The sequence below is a fragment of the Cervus canadensis genome, chromosome 1 (assembly GCF_019320065.1).
Source record: "Cervus canadensis isolate Bull #8, Minnesota chromosome 1, ASM1932006v1, whole genome shotgun sequence".
NCBI classification, from domain to species: domain Eukaryota; kingdom Metazoa; phylum Chordata; class Mammalia; order Artiodactyla; family Cervidae; genus Cervus; species Cervus canadensis.
In genome coordinates, this window is record NC_057386.1 from 8253929 (window position 1) to 8267532 (window position 13604).

Sequence of the window (13604 nt, forward strand, 5' to 3'; positions counted from 1 at the left end):
CACATGTACTCTTTTTCCTCCTAATAAACACTTTACAGTTTCATTACTTTCTTTCTTTGTGGGAATTTATTTCTGCAAAGCCATACAGGCCAGGCCTTGTCACTGGCCACTGGTTCCTTGTGGGGTGTGTGTGTGTGTGTGTGTGTGTGTGTTTGTGTGTCTGTTAGTCGCTCAGTTGTGCGACTCTTTGTGATCCTATGGACTGTAGCCCGCCAGGCTCCTCTCCATGGAATTCTCCAGAGAAGAATATTGGAATGGGTAGCCATTCCCTTCTCCAGGGGATCTTCCTGACCCAGGGATTGAACCCCGGTCTCCTACACTGCAGGTGAATCTTTACCATCTGAGCCACCACGGAAGCCCTCCTGGTGGCCTAGTGGCTAGGATTCAGTGCTCTCATTTCTGTGGCCTGACTTCAGTCTCTGGCTGGGAATTGAAAAACCCTGTTTCAAGCCGCTGCAGGCTGAGGCCACCCAAGATCAAAAGTGCTGAGTCCTAACCACTGGACTGCCAAGGGATTCCCACGGCATCAGTCTTCATTAGTTCTCCTACACGACGAGTGTGCTGGGCACATGCGTGGGTGATGGAGGGGACCTTCCAGCCCCCGGGAGGAGACTCGTGAGATACTTCGTGTAGCTGACGGCACACCTGCATGTGGCTCCTGGAATGTCCCCCAGCTGTCTCCTGATCACTCCGTTCCAGCCCCTTTGTGGGGTTGGCCTCCACTGGTCGAGGCGTGGTGACAGCGCACCTATTTTCCCCAAAGAATACATGTGTGTGTATATAATAGGTTGCTGCGTCCTGTGGATGAGCCTCACCATTTATGATGTTTGTTCCTCTGGATTATGTAAGAGGGTTGAAGCAGGCAGGACTCCAGTCTTCCAAAAAAGATTCTACTTTAATAGTTGTTGTTTAGTCATTAAGTCATGTCTCTTTTGCGACCCCATGGACGTAGCCCACCAGGCTCCTCTGTCCATGGGGTTTCCCAGACCAGAATACTGGAGTAAATTGCCTTTTTCCTTCTCCAAGGGATTTTCCTGACCCAAGGATTGAATAATAGTAGCAGTGCATGATTAAACATGTGGTCTCTAAGAAGTCATTTTTCTTATGTTAAAGATGGCCCTGGGACCCAAAAGGACTATAGCAGAAAACAATAAAAAATGAGCTAAAGAGTAGTTCTATCAAGTCAAGATTTTGAGCTTCTTTCTTCGTCCACTAGAGGGTGGAATCATACACCAGACTGTGCTCTCTTTTGTAATTTGGTAGAGTTTTTTTGGATTCTGTGGGAGTTTCTTTGTTTTGTTTATTTATTTACTTTATTTTTGGGGTTGGTGGGGTTTTTTTCTTTTTTTGGAATTTAGTCAAGATTTTATTTCACCAGAAAGTTATGCAGAAGACTAACCTGCATGGTTGGCCTCTTTCTTAGAAATCTGCCCAGGTGAACCAGCTATACAGAGTCCCCGAGAAGCATTTGTCATGTCACGGGCCAGCTGAACACTTGGCGCTTGGGGATCAGAGCACATTGCAATGAAGCTTTCTGGCCAGAGTCACTCCCGGTGACAACAGGTGGTTCTACTCAGCATGAAAGGTTTTCTTTGATGAGGAATCCAGTGCAACACATACCAGAATTTGAAGTCCCAGACAGGGTGTTAAGGGTTTAGAAGTATCTCTGGCCAGAACATTGCTCATATTTGACATTGAAAGGTACAAATCAAGACCAAAAGAAGTTTGTACAGAGCCAGTGTGGTTCAGATGGCTGATTACTGTCTGCTGGAAAAATGCTGTTGATCCGGGGAAAAAAAAGTTACAACTCTGAAAGTGTAATTTTAAGTAGAGTACTACATGTTCTCTGGTTTATGAACCTGGTGACAGTTTTCTGATGGATTGAACAAATGTGGAACACTCACTGCTAGCTGAGTGAGGCCAGGACAGAAAGCAAGACAGAGGTAACTCATCTTCGGGGAGCTGACATTCTAGTGCAGGGGAGACAGTGAAATCCTTAGAGTCCTGGAGTCACATGATTGTGAAGGGGGAGTGGGAGATAGGGAGAGTTCTGGGCTAGGAAGGAGTCGAGGGTGAGGTTTGCAATTTCACTTATTGTTTTTTATTCATTCCCCACCCATCCGTGCACTGCTCAGCCTGTTGGATCTTAGTTCCCTGGCCGGGACGGAATGCATGCCCCCTGCAGTGGAAGGAAGGAGTCTTAACCACAGGACCACTAGGGAAGTTCCTGCGATTTTAATTAGGGTATTCAGGAAGGGCCTGAATCTTTGATCAATAACAAAATCCGAAAAGAAGTGAGTGGGTCATGGGACATCCTGGAAGAACATCCCAGGCAGAGGGAACAGCCAGTGTGGGAGTAGCCAAAGCCACAGTACAATGGACGGTGGGCAAGAAGGGTTTATGAAAAAAAAAAAAAAGAAGGGTTTATGAGCAGGACTACGGGGAACTGGGGACCAGGTCTTGCAGGATCTTGCAGGAAATTGTGAGACTTTGACTTTTACTCTGATGAGTATCAGCAGCTCACATGTTCTCTTCTCATCTTTTAGGGTCCTTTCCCGCTCCCCTGAACCCAATAAAGTAGTTAACTTTACACGTATTTCCTGTTCTTGTACTAACAAATTTGCCTGTTAAGCTGATCCCAGATCAGGGAGAGTTATCTTTACCTTGGCAGCTGGAGGAGTCTTTCACTCTTGGCTCTGTTGAACTTTAACTTTGGTGTCCTGAGATGAGTGACATGGAAAAATGTTTAGATGTGATAAGTAAAGTTCCTGGGACAAATGACCTTCTTCACAAATGAGCACCCTTTGCCCTTCACCTTGTAGATGAAGTCAGAGGCTACCTGAATGCCTGCCCGTCTCATCAGCAAGGATCCTGGTCCCTGGTCACTTGCGCATGCTTCCACCTAATCTCGAGTGCTTTGTGATTGTTTTCTTGCCTGTTTCCACCTCATAGGAACCATGCACTTGTCTCTTGAACAAAGTGTAGAAGTGTGTCATTTAAATCATTCAATTAAAGTGGCTCAAATGGTAAAGAATTTACCTGCAATGCCAGAGACCTGGGCTTGATCCCCGGGTTGGAAGATTGCCCTTGGAGAAGGGAATGGGTACCCACTCCAGTATTCTTGCCTGGAGAATTCAAAGGACGGAGAAGCCTGGCAGGCTACAGTCCTTGAGGTCGCAAAGAGTCAGACATGACTGAGGGACTGAAGCTTTCACACACACTTTCACTTGACCATCCAGAAAACTAGAAAAAGCACATCCCTTTATGATCATTACGCGTGTACAGCCCAGTTGTGGTTGTTCGTGGATACACATAATGAATGCATTGAAAACAATTAGTCATTCTGATTTTTTTCCTGATCAGTTTTGCAGCTACAGCAGAAAAGGAGGTCTTTATTCCAAGTTTAATTCAAGTGGAGCTGAGTAAGTCATTGGAAGCTCACGTGTCCCTTCTGCCTGTCAGCTGTGCAGTTGGGTGATGGTTACACAACGCTGCTTTAGGACAGCAGCCACCGGCTGTTGGACATTGAGATTACTGTATGGAGTTAAAATAGGACTCCTGTTTTCTTTCAACAACAAATCCCTTGTTAACAAAACCGAGATGTGACATCTTTTAAAATTTATCTTTTAAATAGAGGAAAATTGCTTTATAATATTGTGTTGATTTCTTCCTTACAACAACACAAATCAGCCATAATTGCCAGTTGGCAAAAGTGGTAAAGAAATTGCCTGCTGATACAGGAGACGTGAGAGACACGAGTTTGATCCCTAGGTCGGGAAGATCCCCTGGAGGAGGGCATGGCAACCCATTCCAGTATTCTTGCCTGGAGAATCCCATGGACAGGGGAGCCTGGCAGGCTACAGTCTACAGAGTCACAAAGAGTCGAACACAGACACGACTAACGCGGCTTAGCACGCAGGCACCCTACGGGTATCACCTCCCTCTTGAGCATCCCCCGCTCCTCTCCTCCCCCCACCTCCAGGTCATCACAGAGCACCTGGCTGGACTCCCTGTGTTGCATAGCAACCTCTCACCAGCTATCTATTTTACACATGGTAGTGTATGTATATCGATGCTACTTTCTCCCTTTGTCCCACCTCTTTCCCCCCAGTGTGTCCACAAGTCTGTCTTCTTTATCTGACTCCGTTCTTTCCCTGAAAATAGAATACCATTTAATCCCATTTTTCTAGATTCCTTATATATGTGTTAATGTACAATGTTCTCCTCTTTCGGACTCACTTCACTCTGTATAACAGGCTCAAGGTTCATCCAGGATGTGGGCTTCTCATAACTGACTTCCATCAGCAGCTACGGAAGCCACCTGCTTACGGGACAGAATTCCCTTAGAATTCCACCTGTGCGGGCTGTCCCCTCCAAGTCAAATTGCCAACAATTTGTGGCCACTTGCAAGCTTTATCAGATTGTCACTTTCTGTCATGACGAATTACTGTAATGAGCTATGGGCAAAGCTTCCAAAAATCCCCTTCACTAGTGTGCTGTCTTTGTTCCCAATTACTTGAGAGTTAATTACCTCTTTGTAAGTTAATAGAGAGGAAGAAAAAGAAGATATTAAGAAGTCAAAACGAAATAAAGGCCTCACTTCCTCTGGTCATGTTAGATTTATATCAACACTGCTGAGTGTTTGTTTTTAGTTTGTTTTTTTTTTTCCCCCTAAAGTGCTCAATAAAACACTAGTTTAAAAATTCATAGGATGGAAATGCTGACACTGAACAGCAGTTGCCTGCTTCCCCCAGCCCTCTCTACTTGGCTTAGCTCCTTCCAAGTTCACTTATCTCCCTGTTTCTTTTTTTTTTTTTCACCACATCTCGTGGCTTCTGGCATCTTGGTTCTCCCACCAGGGATGGAACTCACACCCTTTGCAGTGAAAGCATGGAGTCCTAACCACTGGACTACCAGGGAATTCCCTCGTCTGCCTGTTTCTTCCTATTTTTTTAAAAAATATTTATTCAGTACCTAGCATATTACAAAAATTATCTTATTATTTTTTAAATACGTATTTATTTACTTGGCCGCTCTGGGTCTTAGTTGCAGCACATGGATCTAGTTCCCTGACCAGGGTTTGAACCCAGGCCCCCTGTATTGGGAGTGCTGAGTCCTAACCACTGGACCACCAGGGAAGTCCTTTCTCTCCCTGTTTCTGAATAACAGGTATGCTGCTCTTTTTGACTCACCTTCTTCATCCTGGCCTGTTGCCTTTCTTCCTGGGGGATTCAGGCTGGGCTCTCACCGCCTCCCCTCTGCTTCCCTCTGCCCTTCCTCCCAGCACAAGCATCCTATATCATCTCTGTTTTCACCATTCAGAGGTTACACTACTGCGCATGTGCAAAATCTCTCTCAGTTTTTAATGTTCCCCTACAGTTGTCTCGCTATTTCTTTGGCTGAGCTTTCTTTGAACCTCTTGCTGATTCTTTCTACGTTTACAGTAGCCTCTTAGCATAACTTGACACAAGCAGGTCAACCACATTAAGTAATCTATGCATTCTAATTTTTAAGTACTTATTTATTTTATTTATTGTTTGCCTGCGCTGGGTCTTAGTTGCAGCATGCAGGATCTTCAGTCAAGGAACATGAGATCTAGCTCCCTGATCAGGGATCTTCAAATCCGGGCCCCCTGCATTGGAAGCACAGAGTCTTAGCCACAGGACCACTGGGAAAGTCCCTAATTTTTTTTTTTTTTTAGATGAGTGAAAGAAGACTTAAAACAATTTAGTTATAAGTATCTGTTAAAGTTTTATTACAATCTTGTAGGCAAGGGGAGAGGCCCCTGTAGGGCAAATCAGAAGTTGATTTTTTGGTTGCGACTATTATTGGAGAAGGCAATGGCACCCCACTCCAGTACTCTTGCCTGGAAAATCCCACAGACGGAGGAGCCTGGTGGGCTACAGTCCATGGGGTCGCTACGAGTCAGACACGACTGAGCGTCTTCACTTTCACTTTTCACTTTCACACAGTGGAGAAGGAAATGGCAACCCACTTCAGTGTTCTTGCCTTGAGAATCCCAGGGATGGGGGGGCCTGGTGAGCTGCCGTCTATTGGGTCGCACAGGGTCGGACATGACTGAAGTGACTTAGCAGCAGCAGCAGAGATTATTATACTAAGTGAAGTAAGTCATAAAGAGAAAGACAAATACCATATGATATCAATTATATGTGGAATCTAAAACATGACACAAATGAACATATCTATGAAACAAGAAACAGCGTTTCCCAGGTGGTCCAGTGGTTAAGAATTCGCCTGCCAATGCAGGGGACACGGGTTCAATCCCTGGTCTGGGAAGATGCCATGGGGCAACTAAGCCCGTGAGTTGCAACTACTGGGAGCCCCCGCACCTAGAGCCCATGCTCTGCAACAAGAGAAGCCACCACAGTGAGAAGCTGGTGCATTGCAACAAAGAGCAGCCCCCGCTAACCACAGCTAGAGCAGGCCCGAAGGCAGTGCAGCAAGGAAAACCCGAGTCAATCATTAATTTTAAAAAAAGAAACAGAATCATGGACTTAGAGAACAGACTGGTGGTTGCCAAGGGGAAGCAGGTTGAGGGGGGGATGGAGTGGGAGGCTGAGGTTCGCAGATGTAAGCTTTTATATATAGAACGAATAAATAAGATTCTACTGTATAGCACAGAGAACTATATTCAATATCCTGTGATAAACCATAAGGAAAACAAATATTTAAAAAAGACTGTAAATATAACTAAATCACTTTGCTCTACAGCAGTGATTAATACAACTTACAATTGTAAATCAACTATTTCTCAATTTTATTTTTTTCTATCTTTTTAGTTTTTTTAATTAATTTATTTTTGGCTGCACTGGGTCTTCATTTCCTAAAGAGATCAGCCCTGAGTGTTCACTGGAAGGACTGATGTTGTAGCTGAAACTCCGATACTTTGGCCACCTGATGCAAAGAGCCGACTCTTTTGAAAAGACCCTGATGCTGGGAAAGATTGAAGGCGGGAGGAGAAGGGGGCCACAGAGGATGAGATGGTTGGATGGCATCACCGACTCAATGGACATGAGTTTGGGCAAACTCAGGGAGCTGGTGATGGACAGGGAGGCCTGGTGTGCTGCAGGCCATGGGGTCGCAAAGAGTCGGACACAACTGAGCGACTGAACTGAATTAAACTGAACTGGGTCTTCACTGCTGTGCAAGGGCTTTCTCTAATTGTGGCGAGTGGGGGCTACTCTCTAGTTCGGGGCGCAAGCTTCTCTTGCTGTGGAGCACGGGTTCTAGGGTGAGTAGGCTCAGCAGTTGTGGTGCATGGGCTAGTTGCCCCAGGGCATGCAGAATCTTTCCAGACCAGGGATCTGGGAACCCATGTCCCCTGCATTGGCAGAAGGATTCTTAACCACTGGACCACCAGGGAAGTCCTATGCTTCAATTTTTTTTTAAAAAAGAAGCTCATTTTTAGGTAGGTGTATTTTCTAAGAAAATATCACCATCAGGCTAAATACAATAAGAATCTCTGGCTAAAGGTCCAGACAGTCAGGTCGGTGGGTAGATAACTGGTTTCCCAGATAGCACCTTGTGAATTTCATCAGGAATGCTAATCTCTCCCCAGAAGAAGGGTATGAATTATATCAGGCTAAAAGTCTCTGTCTAAAGTCTGGTTCAGACCAAATTAAAAAAAAAAAAAAAAGTCCCTCTTTTTGTCTTTTTGGCCTGGGCATCATACTTGTTTTGGTTAAACACCTGACTTGATCAAGAAGGCCCATCTGGTTATGTTTTTGTTCTAGGAGCAAAATGAAAGTATCCTAGCTCAGTACTGGTATTGTCCTAGTTGAGGATGGCATTACTGAGTCAATGGACAGGAGTCTGAGCAAACTCCGGGAGATGGTAAAGGACAGGGAAGCCTGGCATGCTGCAGTCCATGGGGATGCAAAGAGTCCAACACGACTGAGCGCCTGAACTTGACGCCAGGCAGCCAAAAGGCCCAGTTCTATCGGGGTTACAGGTGCACGGAGGCCTCAGTGGGGTCGCATGGACTTCGGAGCTGGGCGGCACCGCCTTTGGACCACAGAACCACCATAGCTCCGTCCTGCACGTGGCCTCTGCTCTCGCTGTCCCAGCCCCCGGTGTCCCTTTCCCTCCACCTTCCTCCACCCGGTGCTCCTTGTGATTCTGCTCTCAGCGCTGGGCCCACCAGTGTCCCCTCCTCTCTCCTCTAAGCCAAGGTGGGGGCCCCTTGAGCTCTCCCTGAAGGCATCATTTTTGTGTGTTTTACTCTTAGAAGGGGTCTTCTCTCAGCCATCCAGTCTGTCCCAGGGTGGTGGTGACTGTCTTGTTCGCCCCTCTATACCCAGTGCCCACAGTGCCTGAGTGTGCAGCCCACATTTGTGAGTGACAGGTGGACACTAGACCGGGATCCTGGGCAGTCGCCAGCCCTCACTGAATCCACGCCCTCCTTGTAACATGAGAGGCTCAAGGAGGTGACATCTGCAAAGCACTTGGGACCTACTAGGCCTGTAATAAATTAGGCTTACCATCCTCGTTTCATGATATAATATCTACTTTTCTCTTTTCATTAGATAATATCTTTTTATTAGTGAACATTCCAATTAAACCTCAAAAGGACTAAATGAGGGGACTTCCGTGGGTGGTTTAGTAGTTAAGAATCTGCCTTCCAATGCAGGGAACATGAGTTCTATCCCTGGCCTGGAAGCTAAGCTCTCACATGCAACTAAGCATGTGAGGGCAACTAAGCCCACACGCCACAATTAGAGAGAAGCCTGCTGGCTGCAACGAAAGATCCCACGTGCTGCAACAGAAACATGACCCAGCTAGATGAATAAATTTTTTTTTTTTAAAGGACTAAATGAGGGTAATTTTTTTAAAAAACAATGGATTTCACTTCTAAAAAAAGTATTCCTTTGCACCAGGTCTTAATTATGGCATGTGGGCTCTCAGTTGTGGTCTGTGGGATCCAGTTCCCCGACCAGGGATCAAACCCACATCCCCTGCATCAGAAACATGAAGTCTTAACCACTGGACCACCTGGGAAGCCCCCCGAGGGTAAGTTTTGACAAAGATTCTTCATTTGACTAAACTTTCCTCAAGCCCCAGACCATCCCCTAGGCCAGTGTCTGCACCTCCCTGTAAACTCTAGTTTTAACAAGAGTCTTGCTGAGTCACTTTAACCAGAACAGCCCCCCCCTTCCCCTGCCCCGCATCCTGACACGTGATCAGATTCTCGACCCTTCACCAACCCCCAGGTGATGTCTGACCCCACCCCCACCCAGCTTGCCTTCAGTAAGAAACCTGTTAGTTCAGTTCAGCCAGAACCCCCCTTGCTCCTGACAGTTTTTGTTCTTAGTAATTTTCCATACACTCCCACTTGCCCACACTGTATTCCTAACTGAGCCTAGTCTCTCTCCTCCACTGTAAAATCCCCTTGCCATGGTCTCATACCCACCGTGATAGTCTGGAATCAGTTCTCTTAACCGTATCTAACAAGGGTTATTGAGTAATTGTTTTTAACAGGTGACAGTAAAGACATGAACCCCAGCGTCGGAGATGAAAAATGGTTCTTCCACCCTCTTAGGTTTATTGCTTGGGGTCCTGCAAATTAAAGACAATTTATTGGGAGAAAAGACAGATTTTTAAAATTCACCCAGGTATGCAGGAGTTCATGAAAAATGTGACTCAAGGAGGTAGTTAGAATTGGGGGCTTGTAAACCAGAGGATGGGATGGTTGGATTACCAATTCAAAGGATATGAGTTTGAGCAAACTCCAGGAGATAGTGAAGGACAGGGAAGCCTGGCATGCTGCAGTCCATGGGGTCATAAAGAGGTGGACACAGCTTAGAGACTGAACAACAACAACAAACCATCTAAAAAGGAAGGGGCAGGGGAGGGGAAGGACAATGATGGGAAAACAAAGGACTTTTTCAGATAGATAAATGGGCCTTTAAGAGAACAGACCAGAGCTATGGTAGTTTTGGGGCTTTTCGGGTAATACTAATGGTAAAGAACCCATCTGCCAAAGCAGGAGACATGTGGGTTTAAGATGTGCGTTTGATCCCTAGGTCAGAAAGATCCCCTGGAGAAGGAAAAGGTAATCCACTCCAGTATTCTTGACTGGAGAATCCCATGGACAGAGGAGTCTGGAGGGCTACAGTCCATGGGGTTGCAGAGTAGGAAGCAACTGAAGCAACTTAACTTTCAGGAAATTCTCATTTGGGTGTGGATGTCTCTTCTTCAGAAAGAGGAGTCAGTCTTCCCAAGTTGTGATCAGAGCCTGGGGAGGGGTTTTGTGACTATTGAATTCTTTGGGGGAAGTTCTGCTTAGGCATATAAGGGAGAATTCAGAAAATAAAACAATGACAAAACTCTTATTCTGGATCCCTTCACCAACCTTTTTCTTTTCTAATTTTGGTACAAATCAAGGAAATCACCCTCTACTTCCCTCTTCCCAAGTAAAAGGAAATTGAAATGACTCAGATCTGCTCTAGAGGCAGGTGGGGTCAGGCTCGGGGCCCCTGTTCTGAGTGTCCCCATGCTATGCCCTCATCTCCCAGCAGCTGACTCACCTGTGAGTCCTTGCTTGGTAACAGTTCCACTCTGGGAAAGGTCAGTGGCTCGTGCGTCACCTACAGGGTTCATTTGTTCCCCTAAGCGTGCATTTACCATCAGGGGATTGTTTACCAAGCAGGGGGAAACAGCTGCTCTGTGTGGGGTTTTAATGACTTCAGATTCTGGAGCAGAAATAAAGGATCTTATTTATTCAACCAACTGCACTATAGACCCACAGGGGAAGGTACCAAAAGCTACAAACCTAAGACAGCTTCCACCTAAGGACCACTTAGGGCTTCCCCACTGGCTCAGCGGTAAAGAATCCGCCTGCAATGCAGGAGACCCAGGAGACAGGGTGTTCGATCCCTGGGTCAGGAAGATACCCTGGAGAAGGAAATGGCAGCCCACTCCAGTATTCCTGCCTGGGAAATCCCACGGACAGAGGAGACTGTCAAGCTACAGTCCATGGGGTCGCGAAGAGTCAGACATGACTTAGTGACTAAACAACAACAAATGACCCACACCTGGCGCTGGGCTTGTTGTAGCACCTGCATTTCATTTCCTCCTTGGAATAGGTCTCTGAAACTGGATGGTTTTTTCTCTGCTTGTAGAGACAGGGCCTGGGACACAGGGAAACTCTCGCAGCTGGTGAACTTGGAGCTTGAATGTGGGTCGTGTGCAACTCTCACAACCATGTGAAGTGAAGAGAGTATCGTTTGTTGGGTTTTAAGCCAACCAAATGTAAAGATAATAACAGTATTTTATTTTAAATCTATTTATTTACTTATTTATTTGGCCACATGTCATGTGGGATCTTAGTTCCTCGACCAGGGATCAAACCTGTGCTCCCTTCAGTGGATGTGTGGAGTGTTAAACTCGGGATTACCAGGAAAATCCCTGAAAGTCTACGTTCTGTCTCCCTTCTGTACCATTTGCTTTTCGTGCCATTGGAAGCCTATACTGTTCCATATATTCTAAAAGAACTGAAATAATCCGTAAGTGCTTAATACCTACTCATTTCCAGCCATCAGAGTCCCCAGTTGCACTCCAGTTGAGCAGGCTCTTATCCACTACGTTAGCTAAATGCAGAAAATGCCAATATCCTAATATGCACATTTTTGGAAAGTGGCGTCATAATTTGTCAGCCTGCAAACATTTTCCTTGGAATACTCTGGGCTCCCCTGTGTTTCTCGAGTCCGTAGTTTCTGTGCAAGCAATATAATAGCTGGAACCATCTTCAGGCCAGCTGCTTCGGTTTTAACTTTTGCCATGCTACCCGGAATAGAGGTATGGACTTGTTTACTCAGTTTTCGCTGAGGAACGTTCTTTATCTTCCAAGGAATACAGGGAAGTGTTCCTGTCTAGAACATGAGGTTCTGAACAGTGGCTTGTCTGCTGGAGGAATTAGACAGTTGACTGAACTCTGAGAGGAAATATCTTTTTGGTTGCTGGGTTGCAGGGAGAGGAAGTGGCTGTATTGGGGAACTAAAAAAAGCAATTGTTTCAGGGACGTCCCTGGAGTCCAGTGCTTCCACTGCAGGGGACACAGATTCAAACCCTGGTCAGGGAACTAGGATCCTGCATGCCTCATGGAGTAGCAAGGAAAAAAAAAAAAAAGAAAGAAAACAATTGTTTCAGCAGGGACAGTCTTCAGTGTCCTCCAGAAAGCCTGGGTCTTGCAAGAATCTGTTAAAGTAGTGGGTCCAGTGATCACAACTTGTGAAGATCCAGCTAGAACGTAGTGTGTGCATGAATTTTCGTCCCTGGTCCACCTACTTCCTTGAGTAAAAGAAACCTGATGCATCTTTGATGGTTAATTCTTAAAATTATCCCCAAACTGGAAGCAACCATTGACAAAAGGGGAAAATGGATTAAACTAATTATATCCAACTGTACGGCAGAAAGTTACTTACGATATTTTGATGAGCGAGGAAGAAAACAGGTTTTAGCATACTGCATGGTGCCATTTACAGCTCTCGAGTGGGTAGCCTATCCCTTCTCCAGCAGATCTTCCCGACTCAGGAATCGAACTGAGGTCTCCTGCACTGCAGGAGGATTCTGTACCAACTGAGCTATCAGGGAAGCCCCCATTTACAGCCACAGAGCCCTAAACCAGGCAAAAATGTTAATAATTCTACGGTGATAGAGGTCATAAAAGTGACCTTATTTGGGGGAGGGGTACATGCACTGGGCCCCTGGAGTAGTAAGTGGCACCTCACTCCAGTATTCTTGTCTAGGAAATGCCGTGGACAGAGGAGCCTGGAGGGCTACAGTCTGTGGAGTCAAAAACAGTTGGACACAGCTGAGCAACTGACCACACACACAAGCATACACACTGGGCAGAGGAAAGGGAGTTTGGGGAATGCCACGTGTTCTTTATCTTGATCCACAGGGCTGTTGAGTGTCTACACATGTGAAAACAGACCTAAAATTTGTGCTTTTCACTATGTGTAAGTTTGTTGTTCACTTAGTCACTAAGTCGTGTCCAACTCTACTGTGACCCCATGGACTGTAGCCCGCCAGGCTCTTCCGCCCGTGGGATTTCCCAGGCAGGAGAACTGGAGAGGGTTGCCATTTCCTTCTCCAGAAGATCTTTCTGGCCCAGAGATCAGACCTGCGTCTGCTATTTGGTAAGTGGATTCTTTATCACTGAGTCACCTGGGACACCCCATGTGTAAGTTAGACCACAATAAAAAAGAGAGCATTGTGTACATACTATGTGGTTTCACTTAGAAAGTTCATGAACAGGAAAACTAGGCCATGTGTAGAAGCCCAGAAGTGCCACGTTTGGGGAGGGAACAGGACAAGGGGGCTTCTGGGGGGCTATCGTGTTAAGAGTTCTTGACTGGAGCTGTGGTCACATAGGTGTCTTCTCTTTGTGATTGTCAGCTGCACGCTGTGTATCTGTGATTCTCCATTTGGATGCTGTCATTCAATAAAAGACTATTGGAAAATATTAATTCAAAATATTATGTACAGTAGGGTCTGTTTGGGGGGGGGGTTGAAAATACATATGCAAAGAAAAAAACCTAAGAGGAGGGGCACTGTGTTCATTTCCTGTGGCTGCTATGACA